This window comes from Bos javanicus, chromosome 8, assembly GCF_032452875.1.
Source record: "Bos javanicus breed banteng chromosome 8, ARS-OSU_banteng_1.0, whole genome shotgun sequence".
In the NCBI taxonomy this organism is placed as follows: domain Eukaryota; kingdom Metazoa; phylum Chordata; class Mammalia; order Artiodactyla; family Bovidae; genus Bos; species Bos javanicus.
Genome location: NC_083875.1, coordinates 46,019,655 through 46,032,559, shown reverse-complemented (window position 1 = coordinate 46,032,559; position 12,905 = coordinate 46,019,655).

Below are 12,905 nucleotides of genomic sequence, written 5' to 3'. Positions count from 1 at the left end.
AGGCATTTCGTTAACGTGGGCGAAAATGCAAGGAAACAGTGGTTGTAGTATATTGTTGGGTGGAACCCAGCTGCCAGCTTTCCTCAATATTAAAGCCAAATTCCAAGGAGAAATTTACATCAACTCCTCCCTTCCACATACCTCATTTTCCACTTCCCATACTCAAAGCCTTTTCTGCCCAGACATTCAAATTCTTTCACTCAGGTTACACTGGACACCTTTATACAAACTCCTCAGTGCTTCCACCATTTCTCAGAAGCCCCAACCTGTCAGCTAATTAGAGTGCTAGGAGAAACATGTTCCCTGGCAACCTGCCTCCAGTACTTAACATTTTACGAGGAGAAAAGCTTCTCTGAAGAAGGCAGAGTGGAATCCAGAAGTCCTCCTTTAATTTGGTGTCTCTGGAGCAGCTTTGCTAAGTTTGGTTCACGGACTACGGAACCACTTGAAAGGTAGGTTGAAATGCACGTTCATGGACTTCCTTTACACTCACAGAACCTGACAATCTGGAGAGAACTGGCAAATTGCATTCTAACAAATTTAAAAAAAACATGAATTGATAACAATGATAGTAGTCAGACTCAAGAATCTTTACATGGGCATTTTTATATGGGAGGGGACTAGAAGTAGCTTAATAGTTGGAAGGGATTTGGCTTGAATACAAACTTAGATGTAAGTATGTTGGAGGAAGAGGTTTTGCTGGCCCCCAGCCAGGCATTGCTGCCCAGGTGATTTTTATGCATAGGAAGGACTGAAACCACTGGGTTCTACTGGAAAGGGAACCAAATTAGGAGCCAGACATCCCAGGTTCTAGTCTCTCCTCCACTCAGTGATCTTGAGCAGTTCCAAACTTCTCTAGCCTCTATTGCTTCCAAGGCCTGCGATTTTGAAATTCAGCCATTCTAATCACCATGATTTCTCAGGTGATCAGCATGAGAGCAGAGAACAAGAAAAGCAGGTGAACTAAGGTGTGGGATAGTTAAACTTTCAGACCTAGAATAAAATGAAAAATGCTTCATTCTAAACTTTAAGACCTGAAGTACCATGGTCTCATGTTTTTCCCTGAGGTACAATTTTGAACAAGGATTGTGTCCAGGAAATTGAGTGGCAACTTGCATTATAAAATTCATTTTGCAAAGAAAGAGCTGTGGAATTTTTTTTTCTAATTAAGAGAGAGAGAAAACAAACAAAAAAAAAATGGAAGAAAAGAAAGCAACTTGAGCATAGCTGGGCAAACCAGGTACTCTTGTTTTTCTGAAATAATGGTGCAGGTTGGTTGTTAAGGATTTCTAATGCCAGTGGCCCCAAGACAGACTTATCTATTAAATGGAAGGGCTGCAGCCATACTTTTCTCTTTGAAATTAAATACTGAAGAACTTATTATAATGCAAATCTCACAAAATACAATTCAAGTCAATTGCTCTAAAAATTATTTATGGCTTATAATTTTCTAGGAGAAATAAGCTACACATATAAATGTAATAAACTGTGTTTTATAAGTGTCTGTTTATGAGAGAGTATGTGTATATTCGCGTGTGTGCATGTTGTGAAACCTTGTAATCTCAGAGCTTCCTGGTTCAAGTTTCTGTAGACATTAAATCTGTAATTCACCTTTGAGCACTTTTGAAGAAATCTCTTGAACAAATCTTTTACTTATGCCAAATGTGAAGCCTAGAAGATGTTTAGGGAAAACCTGGAGGATAACAAGAGAGGCTGTCCTTGCCTGGTGTGAGCAGAGTTCTCACCCTCCACTAAGGGGCTCTTGGTCTGAAGTGTTTGTCAGATCACCAAGGGAGCCTAAAAATATATACAACTTCTCCTTCATTTATTCCACTCATCCCATACCCCGCCCCCATCCCCTCTGGCAACCACCTCTGAATAGGTGAGGAGATTAAGAGGTACACATTCCCAGTTAGAAAATAAATAAGTCACAGGGACATAGTATACAGCACAGGGAATAGAGTCAATAATTTTGTGATAACTTTGTATGGTGACAGATGATAACCAGACTGACCATGGTGATCATTTTATAATGTATAAAAATACTGAATCTCTGTTGTACACTTGAAACTAATATAAGTTAATTATACTTCAATAAGAAAAAAATAATTTGATATATACTTGTGTATATATATAATTTCTAAGCCTCCAGTTGCGAAGATACTGATTTATAAGGTTTTGGTAAGGTCCATACCTACTATATTTAGTAAAAGTTCCCCAGAAGTTGGAGATGCCCTCAAAAGCTATGTCTCAGAGACCAATATACCTGTATGTGTGTGTGTATGGCATGTGTACGTGTACACATATTCTTCTTTTTAGCAACCATTTACAGAAGATAAAACCTTGGGCCCTCAAAGACAGTAAGAGGATGAGTGTCCCTGCCTGTCAAACTAGAAGAGAGAGCATGAGGGGGATTTGGCCCGGGCTTAGTGCAGCCCATGTGGACTGAACTGTAGATGTTCCTGTGTATACATTTGGGAAATGTACAGATTCTATGGATTTAAAATCTTAGCCACTGACCTACTGAAGACCACTTAGTCACCCAGGAAGAAAGAGGTGGGGTCTCCCCTGCAGGGAGAGGGCATGACTGCTGCCAGCCCTCCAGGAGAGGTGGTACCTGGGACAGGAACTGAGAGCAACGTGGAGCTCAAGATGCAGGAAGAAGAGCAACTCTGTTCTCTCTCTGAGCCTCCTCGTAACACTAGCTACCGGTCTTCATGTTCTGCTATGACCAGGTTTGCGTGCATTATTTCTAATACATCTCTGTGAGGTAGGTCCTTGGCTGAACTGGGCTGGAAAGGAAGAGAAAGAAGCAAAAGAAAAATCATTCACCTTTGAGCCTCTTTTGCTCATAGTCACTATCTGTCTTTCAACAGTCCAGAGCACAAAAATAAATTGCTCTCCATGAAATGGTGTGGTACTAAATCACTCTCCCACCTCTTCTGATCTGATGGGCTGCTCTTGATAACAGATGTGAGTTCTGTGCATTCAACTGTGTGCTTGCACACCTTGTTCTGATTATATAAATAAGTATCTTGACATATAGGGCTTCCCTGGTGGTTCATCAATAAAGAATCCACCTGCCAATGCAGGAGATGCAAGTTAGATCTCCGGGTCAAGAAGATCCCCTGGAGAAGAAAATGGCAACCCACTCCAGTATTCTTGGCCTAGGAAATCCCATGGACAGAGGAGCCTGGCAGGCTACAGTCCAGGGAGGTTGCAAAAAGTCAGACATGACTTAGTGACTGAATAACAACAATAACATTTTGACATATATCAGTCTTTTATCCCAGGCTCATTTTTACTTTTGGGCTTTTAAATGTGCTGTTCCCCCTGCCAAAAATACTGTTCTATGCTTACCTCCTTGATGCCCAAGTTACATACACACATTCTCCCAGGATACCCCTACTTATCCCTAGGTTACAGATTGGAGCTTCTTTGCTCCAAAAAGTTGTCCTTGACGTCCCCACAAGGCCACCTCCCCCACAGAGGCCAGGTAGAGTGAACCTGCTTTGTGCTTCATTTTGCTCCCACTTCACACCATATTGTTGTTAGGGGAAGCACACTGATTGAAACTGCCCACGCTGGCCAGGCACCATAGTAACCATTTGCATGAGTTGTTTTATGACAGGAGATCCTGATAAAGAATAACTAATAAGCCACTACCAACAGGAAGAGTTCAGGAAAGGTCAAAAGGAGACACCGCGTGTCTGTCCACTTCCCAGAATCCCTCTTGCTAGCATCCATCTTGGCTGAGCAATGCGTGCGCCATCAGGAAAGACTCTGAATTAGAGTGATTGGCCAAAGACCACCCTGAAACTAATCCCATCACCATAAAACCCGAGACTGCAAGCCATGTGGCAGAGCAGTTCTCCTGGGTTCCCTTACCCTACTGCTCTCCACCCGGGTGCCCTTTCCCAATAAAATCTCTTGCTTTGTCAGCACATGTGTCTCCTCGGACAATTCATTTCCGAGTGTTAGACAAGAGCCCAGTTTCGGACCCTGGAAGGGGTCCCCCTTCCTGCAACATTGTGACTGCCTGATTTCTTGTCTAGATTCCTATCTAGACTCTGCATGTGGGAGGGTGGGGGTGGTGCATTAGAGGTGGAGGGTTGTGGGGGAAGGCACATAATAAAAGAAACTTCAGAGACACTGGAATGCTCTACATCTCGATATGAGTGAGAATCTCAGATATATACATGCATAAAAATTCATCAAGCTGTGCATTTAAGATTTGTGTGTATCTCTGTATGATAACAACCACCACCACCACCACAACAAGGTCAGGATACATGAAAAAACTGCGTACTCACTCATTTTAAAACTAAACATTAAACCTTAATTAAAATTTTAAAAACAACAATCTGATCTCCCAAGAGGGCTTGCTCTAGATCACTCGCTCAACAGAAGAACCAGTCTCCTGATTCCCACCTCAGAGCTGTTTCTATTATGCTACAGGGAGGTATTGAGTCAGTATCATATACATGGGGGACATAAGTTCTGTTTTAACCTGGCAACATGGTGACTCTGGGTTTACATAGCAATCCTTAAACCTGGACACGTTATGTGGTATGAAGACTCTTAGGACACCCCTGATGACTCAGAGGCAGTGTGGTTTGATGAAGGAGCTCTAGATGGCAAATTATTGGCCTCTTTACTAAACCAGGGCCTTTGTGCTTTTTTGTTCTATCTGGAATGCTCTTCTCCCAGGTATGTCTTGTTCCCTATTTCATTCACTTTTTAGAGAAATCACTCCTGACTTTCTTATCAAATGTGGCACTTTCCCACCTCCTTCATTCTCTATCCTCATATTCTCGATTTCTTCATGGTACTTATCACTATCTGACATTACATTTTATCTTGTTTCCATGGCAATACAACAAATATAAGCTTCATGAGGCCAGGGACTTTGTGTGGAATAAGCCTATATTCTCTCTTAGAGCAGTGCCTGATAAATATGAATCAATAAAGTTTTATTGAATACACAAATGATCTTTGTTTTTTCTCTCACTTGCTGTGTGATCTTAGACAATTACGTCACCTCAGTGGGCTTCAGTCTTTTCCATTAATGGGGAGTGGGATAGTGGGTGGGAAGGGAGGTGTTTAGACTGGATTGTGTGCATGGTTCTTTCCAGTTCTGACATATAATTCTATATGCCAGCATGTAAAATGCTGTCTTCTCCAAGTGCCTTGGTCTCCTTTAAAGAAGAATATTCTGATTATGAATCATCTCAATGTGAAAGTACAAAGAAAGGTGTGTTTGTATCTGTGTGTGTGTGTGTGTGTGTGTAAATGAAGCTGAAAGACAAGCCAGGGCCCCACAGCCCTGGTGTCAGGCTACTTGCCACCCACATATCAGGTGTCCCACTCATGGCGGCTATGTTACATGTCAGCCTCAGAGCTTAGCCCCAGCGAGCAGAAACTGTACCCCTCTTGAACTCACAGGTTCTACAGCTTAGAATGTGACTAAGGATGAGCGTGGCTATGACAGACCTCTGAGGGGACTAATGTAACTAACAAGCAAACCGTCTTTGCTGGGATTGAGTGGGTGAGTGGAGACTTAAAGTGGGAGTGAGGTGGGGGTGGGGAGTAAAGGGCAGTGGTGCAAGGTTTTCCGTGTTCTTGGAAGTGGTGGATGGATGCAGTCTGGGGAAACCTCTGGGAACCCTGGAGGCCACTGACCATGGGCCTTATAAACAGAGACCCCAAGGGCAGCATGAAGTAGAGGGATGAATGCTGCACTTAACCAGAGTGAAACCTGAAACAGATCCAGGAGGCAGTGGGCTACGGTGCAGTCTTGCAGGATACCAAGAGTCAGAGAGAGTGGGAAGACAGACAATGAATACACATATGTCTCATGTTTGTGTAAATCTTTCAAATACACCAACAGCCATGCTGGGTACTAAATTTTCACTCTCTAAGAAGAACTTGAGGTTCGGAGATATAGACTGACTTCCCAGTCTATATCTTCCCTGAAGACTTCCCTGAAGACAAACTGCAAAATCAAAGCAAAAACCTAGGCCTTCCGACTTCTATTTCAGTTTCTTTCCCAGTATACCACAGCAATATTTTGGGCACAACGTTACTCATGATTCAGAAAACATGCGAGAGGACCCTCAAAGAACTGAATTAAAGAAGCCATCTTCAATTCTGCCTCACCTCATTTCCAAGGACTTTTCTTTGCTTAACCATGCATTCCCAGTGAGGGCTGCCATGTTCTTGTCTGACTCCGCCCTCAACTGGAGATTGGCTCCGAGGCAGACACTTGATCTGAAGGGGCCCTCCCCGCACCTTCCCTTAGGACCACAACTGGCTGGTCCATTTCAATAGAAAGACTTCATCATTGTGATTGCAAGACAGACAAACCCATATGAAGTGTCCATATTAAAAAGTAGGATGCTAAGTCACTACAGTTGTGTCCAACTCTGTGCGACCCCATAGACTGCAGCCCACCAGGCTCCCCCGTCCCTGGGATTCTCCAGGCAAGAACACTGGAGTGGGTTGCCATTTCCTTCTCCAATGCATGAAAGTGAAAAGTGAAAGTGAAGTCGCTCAGTCATGTCCGACCCTCAGCAACCCCATGGACTGCAGCCTACCAGGCTCTTCCATCCATGGGATTTTCCAGGCAAGAGTGCTGGAGTGGGGTGCCATTGCCTTCTCTGAAAAAGTAGGATATTCCTCTAATATGTCCTAAAAAGATGTTTGATCAAATTCAGCATCTATTTCTCTAGCGAAAAAAGCCAGTTACAAAAAAGTCCCACATACTATATGAGTCCATTTGCATAAAATGTCCAGACAAGGGAAATTTATACAGAAAGTAGACTAGTCATTGCTTAGGGTTGGGAGGGAATGGAGACAAAGCCAAATGGTATGAGGTTTCTCTTTGAAGTGATGAAATGTTCTAAAATTGACAGGGTGATGGTTGCACGTATCTGTGAACATACTAAAAACCACTGAATGGCACATCTTAAATGGGTGACTTACACAGTATGTGAACAGTTATTTCAATCCAGTTGTTTAAAAATCCAGTCCTGATTTTTAAATGGTATAACTTCTTAACATTATATCTATCTCCAAGCATCATTAAGAGTATTCAAAACTCTTTCATTAAATTTACGGAAAAGTTAAGAATGTCCACATCCTTTACTTTCTAGCGAAGCAATGACAAATGTTTGGAAAAAAGAATAATTATGATTTCAAATATATGACCTATACCTGGACAAAGTACAATAACCCTATCTGGAACATGAAAGAAGAAAAGAATCTATCACATTCAAATACCTTTCAAGTTAAATTTTAAAAATTATTTACATAGCATAGGTTCCCATCAGTGTTGAACTGGATGGAAAAAAAGACATTTTTGTACATAAAAATCAGGTAAGTACAGATCCAATCAAGTGATCATCTGGGTGGGACTCCTATATTTTGTGAGCAGGCAGAGATTCAAGTATTTGGATAAACTGAATCTAGCTAGTGGTCTAAAGGAAAGTGAAAAGTGTTAGTTGCTCAGTCACGTCCAACTCTTTTTGACACCACGGACTATAGTCCTCCTCCAGGCTCCTCTGTCCACACAGTTCTCCTGGCAAGAATACTGGACTGGGTTGCCATTCCCTTCTCCAGGGGACCTTCCCAACTCAGGGATCAAACCTGGGCCCCCTGCACTGCAGGTGAATTCTTTATCATCTGAGCCACCAGAGAAGCAGTGGTCTATATGAGCCACATTTCTTTTTTTAAGTATTGAAGTCATAGCAAAAAAAAAAAAAATCCAATTGTTCAAGAGGGAGGGGACATATGTATACCTATGGCTGATTCATGTTGATGTATGGCAGAAACCAACACAATATTGTAAAGCAACTATCCTTCAGTTCGGTTCAGTTCAGTTCAGTCGCTCAGTTGTGTCGGACTCTCTGTGACCCCATGAATCACAGTATACCAGGCCTCCCTGTCCATCACCAACTCCCGGAGTTCACTCAAACTCATGTCCATCGAGTCAGTGATGCCATCCAGCCATCTCATCCTCTGTCATCCCCTTCTCCTCCTGCCCCCAATCCCTCCCAGCATCAGAGTCTTTTCCAATGAGTTAACTCTTCACATGAGGTGTCCAAAGTATTGGAGTTTCAGCTTCAGCATCAGTCCTTCCAATGAACACCCAGGACTGATCTCCTTTAGGATGGACTGGTTGGATCTCCTTGCAGTCCAAGGGACTCTCAAGAGTCTTCTCCAACACCACAGTTCAAAAGCATCAATTCTTCGGTGCTCAGCTTTCTTCACAGTCCAACTCTCACATCCATACATGACCACTGGAAAAACCATAGCCTCGACTAGATGGACCTTCGTTGGCAAAGTAATGTCTCTGCTTTTGAATATGCTATCTAGGTTGGTCATAACTTTTCTCCCAAGGGGTAAGCGTCCTTTAATTTCTGCAGGCTGCAGTCACCATCTGCAGTGATTTTGGAGCCCAGAAAAATAAAGTCTGACACTGTTTCCACTGTTTCCTCATCTATTTTCCATGAAGTGATGGACCGGATGCCATGATCTTCATTTTCTAAATGTTGAGTTTTAAGCCAACTTTTTCACTCTCCTCTTTCACTTTCATCAAGAGGCTTTTTAGTTCCTCTTCACTTTCTGCCATAAGGGTGGTATCATCTGCATATCTGAGGTTATTGATATTTCTCCCGGCAATCTTGATTCCAGCTTGTGCTTCTTCCAGCCCAGCGTTTCTCATGATGTACTCTGCAAAAAAGTTAAATAAGCAGGATGACAATATACAGCCTTGACATACTCCTTTTCCTATTTGGAACCAGTCTGTTGTTCCATGTCCAGTTCTAACTGTTGCTTCCTGACCAGCATATAGGTTTCTCAAGAGGCAGGTCAGGTGGTCTGGTATTCCCATCTCTTTCAGAATTTTCCATAGTTTATTGTGATCCAAAATCAAAGGCTTTGGCATAGTCAATAAAGTTTATTGTGATCCACAGTCAAAGGCTTTGGCATAGTCAATAAAGCAGAAATAGATGTTTTTTCTGGAACTCTCTTGCCTTTTCCATGATCCAGCGGATGTTGGCAACTTGATCTCTGATTCCTCTACCTTTTCTAAAACCAGCTTGAATGTCTGGAAGTTCATGGTTCACGTATTGCTGAAGCCTGGCTTGGAGAATTTTGAGCATTACTTTACTAGCGTGCGAGATGAGTGCAATTGTGCGGTAGTTTGAGCATTCTTTGGCATTGCCTTTCTTTGGGATTGGAATGAAAACTGACCTCTTCCAGTCCTGTGGCCACTGCTGAGTTTTCCAAATTTGCTGGCATATTGAGTGCAATACTTTCACAGCATCATCTTTCAGGATTTGAAATAGCTCAACTGGAATTCCATCAGTTAAAAATAAATAAATTTTAAAAACAAACAAAAAAGGCAACCTCAACATGACAGTGGTGTGAGTGAGAGGAAGCGTTCTGGACATCTGCAGTTCCAGGCCTCACACACGGCCTTCATTTCTAGTCGTCAGCAATCACAGTTAGCTGAGATGCCAGCACATCTCACCTAATTTAAGACACCATCATTTTACGTTTCATTGAGAAAGACTAACTGCTGCTAATTAAGGTGCCGCTGATTGTAAGACACATCCCTATTTCAGAGGTGTTAAAATGTGGGGAAAAAAGCATACATCTTGGAATAAGATGAAGTTTCCTTAGTGAATAACCATCTTTTAACCCTGGGTGATTAAGAATTAAATATTCTGAGCTCTCTGGAATTCTATGAGTATTCCTTAGTGAGTGCATACATGCTCAGTCCCTTCAGTTGTGTCTGACTCTGCGACTATGGACTGTAGCCCACCAGGCTCCTCTGTCATGGGATTCTCTAGGCAAGAATACTAGAGTGAATTGCCATGCCCTCCTCCAGGGGATCTTCCTGACCTAGGGACTGAACCCGTGTCTCTTTTGTCTCCTGCATTGGCAGGTGGGTTCTTTACCTCTAGCGCCACCTGGGAAGCCCATTCCTCAGTGAGTACCAGGTTTTTCATTCTGGGAACATTTAAAACTAAGCATTAAAAAAAATTTAAGGGAACCAAAACCATGGTATTAACACTTGATGTTTGGAAAGAGTCTATAAAGATTTAATATCCTATATGTTTGTAATACTGAAGATACTGTAATTATTCTCTAGGAGATATTACTAACCTAGGAATCGAACTTGGGTCTCCTGCATTGCAGGCAGATCATTTACCATCTGAGCCACTGGGATACAGGCTAATACTGAAGAGAATTGGGTGTATTAGAGTAATAGCCTTGTAAAGTCAGCTTAAAATATTCACGTGAATAACTAAGTTAGATTTACGATATTATGTTGAAATCCCAACAAGTTCATGTGCAGAACTGGAATCTCAGACTTCCTTTATAAGGCTAATTTACTGCATTTATAAGAGTTATCTTCTGAAAGATTGGTTTGTTTGGTCAAGCAATTATGGTTTAAAAGAAACTCACATGTATTAGATTGATAAATGATGTTTGAAATGTTGAAACTGTTTCATTAACTGAGTTTTCAAACAGACCAAATAATATTTGAATCACTTAAAAAGTGACTGTTAACAATTGCAAGATTATAGATAGAACTAAAAGTTCTGTAAGAACTAGAACTATAATACATTGAGAACAACTTGTTTTAATCAAAAGTAAACTTCTGAAGAGTCTTTTCTACAAATAAAACCCATCCTCAATGTTACCAGAAAGCTTGCATTGACAGTCCAGAGGGGCACATGACTCCAAGTAGCCAATCAGAGATCTTACCTAGAATTTTGCAAAGGGTGGGATGTGGGGGAAGAGTCCCTGTGTGAGCTTGGAGTCCAGGGTCTTGCAAGCTGCCTGTAGTCTTGTCTTGGGCTTCGTGGAGAACCCAGCCTGCATGGGAGTGGAACTGACGGACAGAGAGAAATGTAAGTAAGACCCAGAGAAAGAGTCCGAGTGAGAAGAAGGGGAAGGGTAGAGAGGAAAGGAGAGAGCAAGAGAGGGTGGGGGTGGGGGTGGAATAAACTGGGAGATTGGGATTGACATATATACATCACTGGGTATAAAACAGATAACTAATGAGAATATATTGTTTAGCACAGGGAGCTCCATTCAGTGATCTGTGGTGATCTAAATGGGAAGGAAACCTAAAGAAGAAAGTATACATGTATACATATAACATTCACTTTACAACAGAAACTAACACCACATTATAAAACAACTATACACCAATAAAAAAATTTAAGAAGAAGAGAGAGAGAATAGTTCTGCTCATGTTCAAGTTCTAGCCATTCTTCAGGGCCAGTTCTACCCAAACTTCCTGCATTCAGGGACTTCAACTCTTCCTTCAGTTACCTGAGGGACCTGATATCTTTCCAACAAAATCTCCTTTTCTGCCTACTTTGATTCAGATTTCTGCCTCTGGCAACACAAACATATTCAGGATTCAATATTCATATTCAATATTTCCAGGTGGTAAAGAATCCACCTGCTAATGCAGGAGACATAAGAAAAGAGGGTTTGATCCCTGGGTTGGGAAGATCCCCTGGAGTAGTAACCTGGAGTAGTAAATGGCAACCCACTCCAGTACTCTTGCCTGAAGAATCTCATGGACAGATGAGTCTGGTGAGCTACAGTCCTTGGGGTCACAAAAGAATCAGACATGACTGAAACAACTTAGCATTTTCCCAGGGACCTTGACAAATTCAGGTAAGAGCTATACAGCAGGAAAACCCAGCTCACAGCAGAAGAGTTGGATTATAGTCAATAATACCAAGCTGTCAATAGTGAAAAGCCTTGGGGAATTCTGCAATAATAAAACTTGTATTTAAGCTGCTTATCATGTATGGAATATTAAACTTCCATAGTACATGAAAATTACCTCATAAGTGTAAGTGTATGAGCTAAAACAATAAAATCCCTAAAAGGAAATATAGGAGTAAATCTTCCTGACCTTGAGTTAGGCAATGATTTCTTTTTTTTTTTTAATTAAATTTATTTATTTTAATTAGAGGCTAATTACTTTACAATATTGTATTGGTTTTGCCATACATCAACATGAATCCGCCACGAGTGTACATGTGTTCCCAATCCTGAACCCCCCTCCCACCTCCCTCCCCGTACCATCCCTCTGGGTCATCCCAGTGCACCAGCCCCAAGCTTCCTGTATCATGCATCGAACCTGGACTGGCGATTCGTTTCTTATATGATATTATACATGTTTCAATGCCATTCTCCCAAATCATCCCCCACCTCCCTCTCCCACAGAGTCCAAAACACTGCTCTATACATCAGTGTCTCTTGCGCTAGTGCCAAACACTAAGTGCCAAAATGTCTGGTTACGTTCTGCTCCAAATTCCACTCTAACCACTAACAAAGTGCACACATAGAATTAACTGTGTCAAAGTAGTTGTTTTCCTTACAGCCTCATCTTGAATTTTACATTTCTATGGCAAACAATCAATAGAAAGTGTCTATTTTCTGAAAACAAGTTGAAGAGCAATCACCTTGCTTTTCCAAAGAACCATACCATATTTGGTTTTCCCATTCCAAAAATAACAGAAAATTTTGGAGATGGTCACATGGCAAGAAACCAAGCATTGGAATGTAAAACCTTCCTGTCTCTTGTGGAAGGCTCTTGAGTCCTTAAGTAGTTACATTCCAACATCACAAGGAAGCTGAAGAGGGCAAACGCAGTGAGGAGAGTGTCAGAGGCAGCCCTGGCATTCCTCTCCAGGGAGACACCAAGTTTGGTCATGCCCTGGAGAGGTTAGGGTGCCTTGCAAAAGGTGTTGCCACTGCTCTGGTCTGTGAGGCTGCTGCTGCTGCTACTGCTGCTGCTGCTAAGTCACTTCAGTTGTGTCCAATTCTGCGACCCCATAGACATAGACGGCTCCCCCATCCCTGGG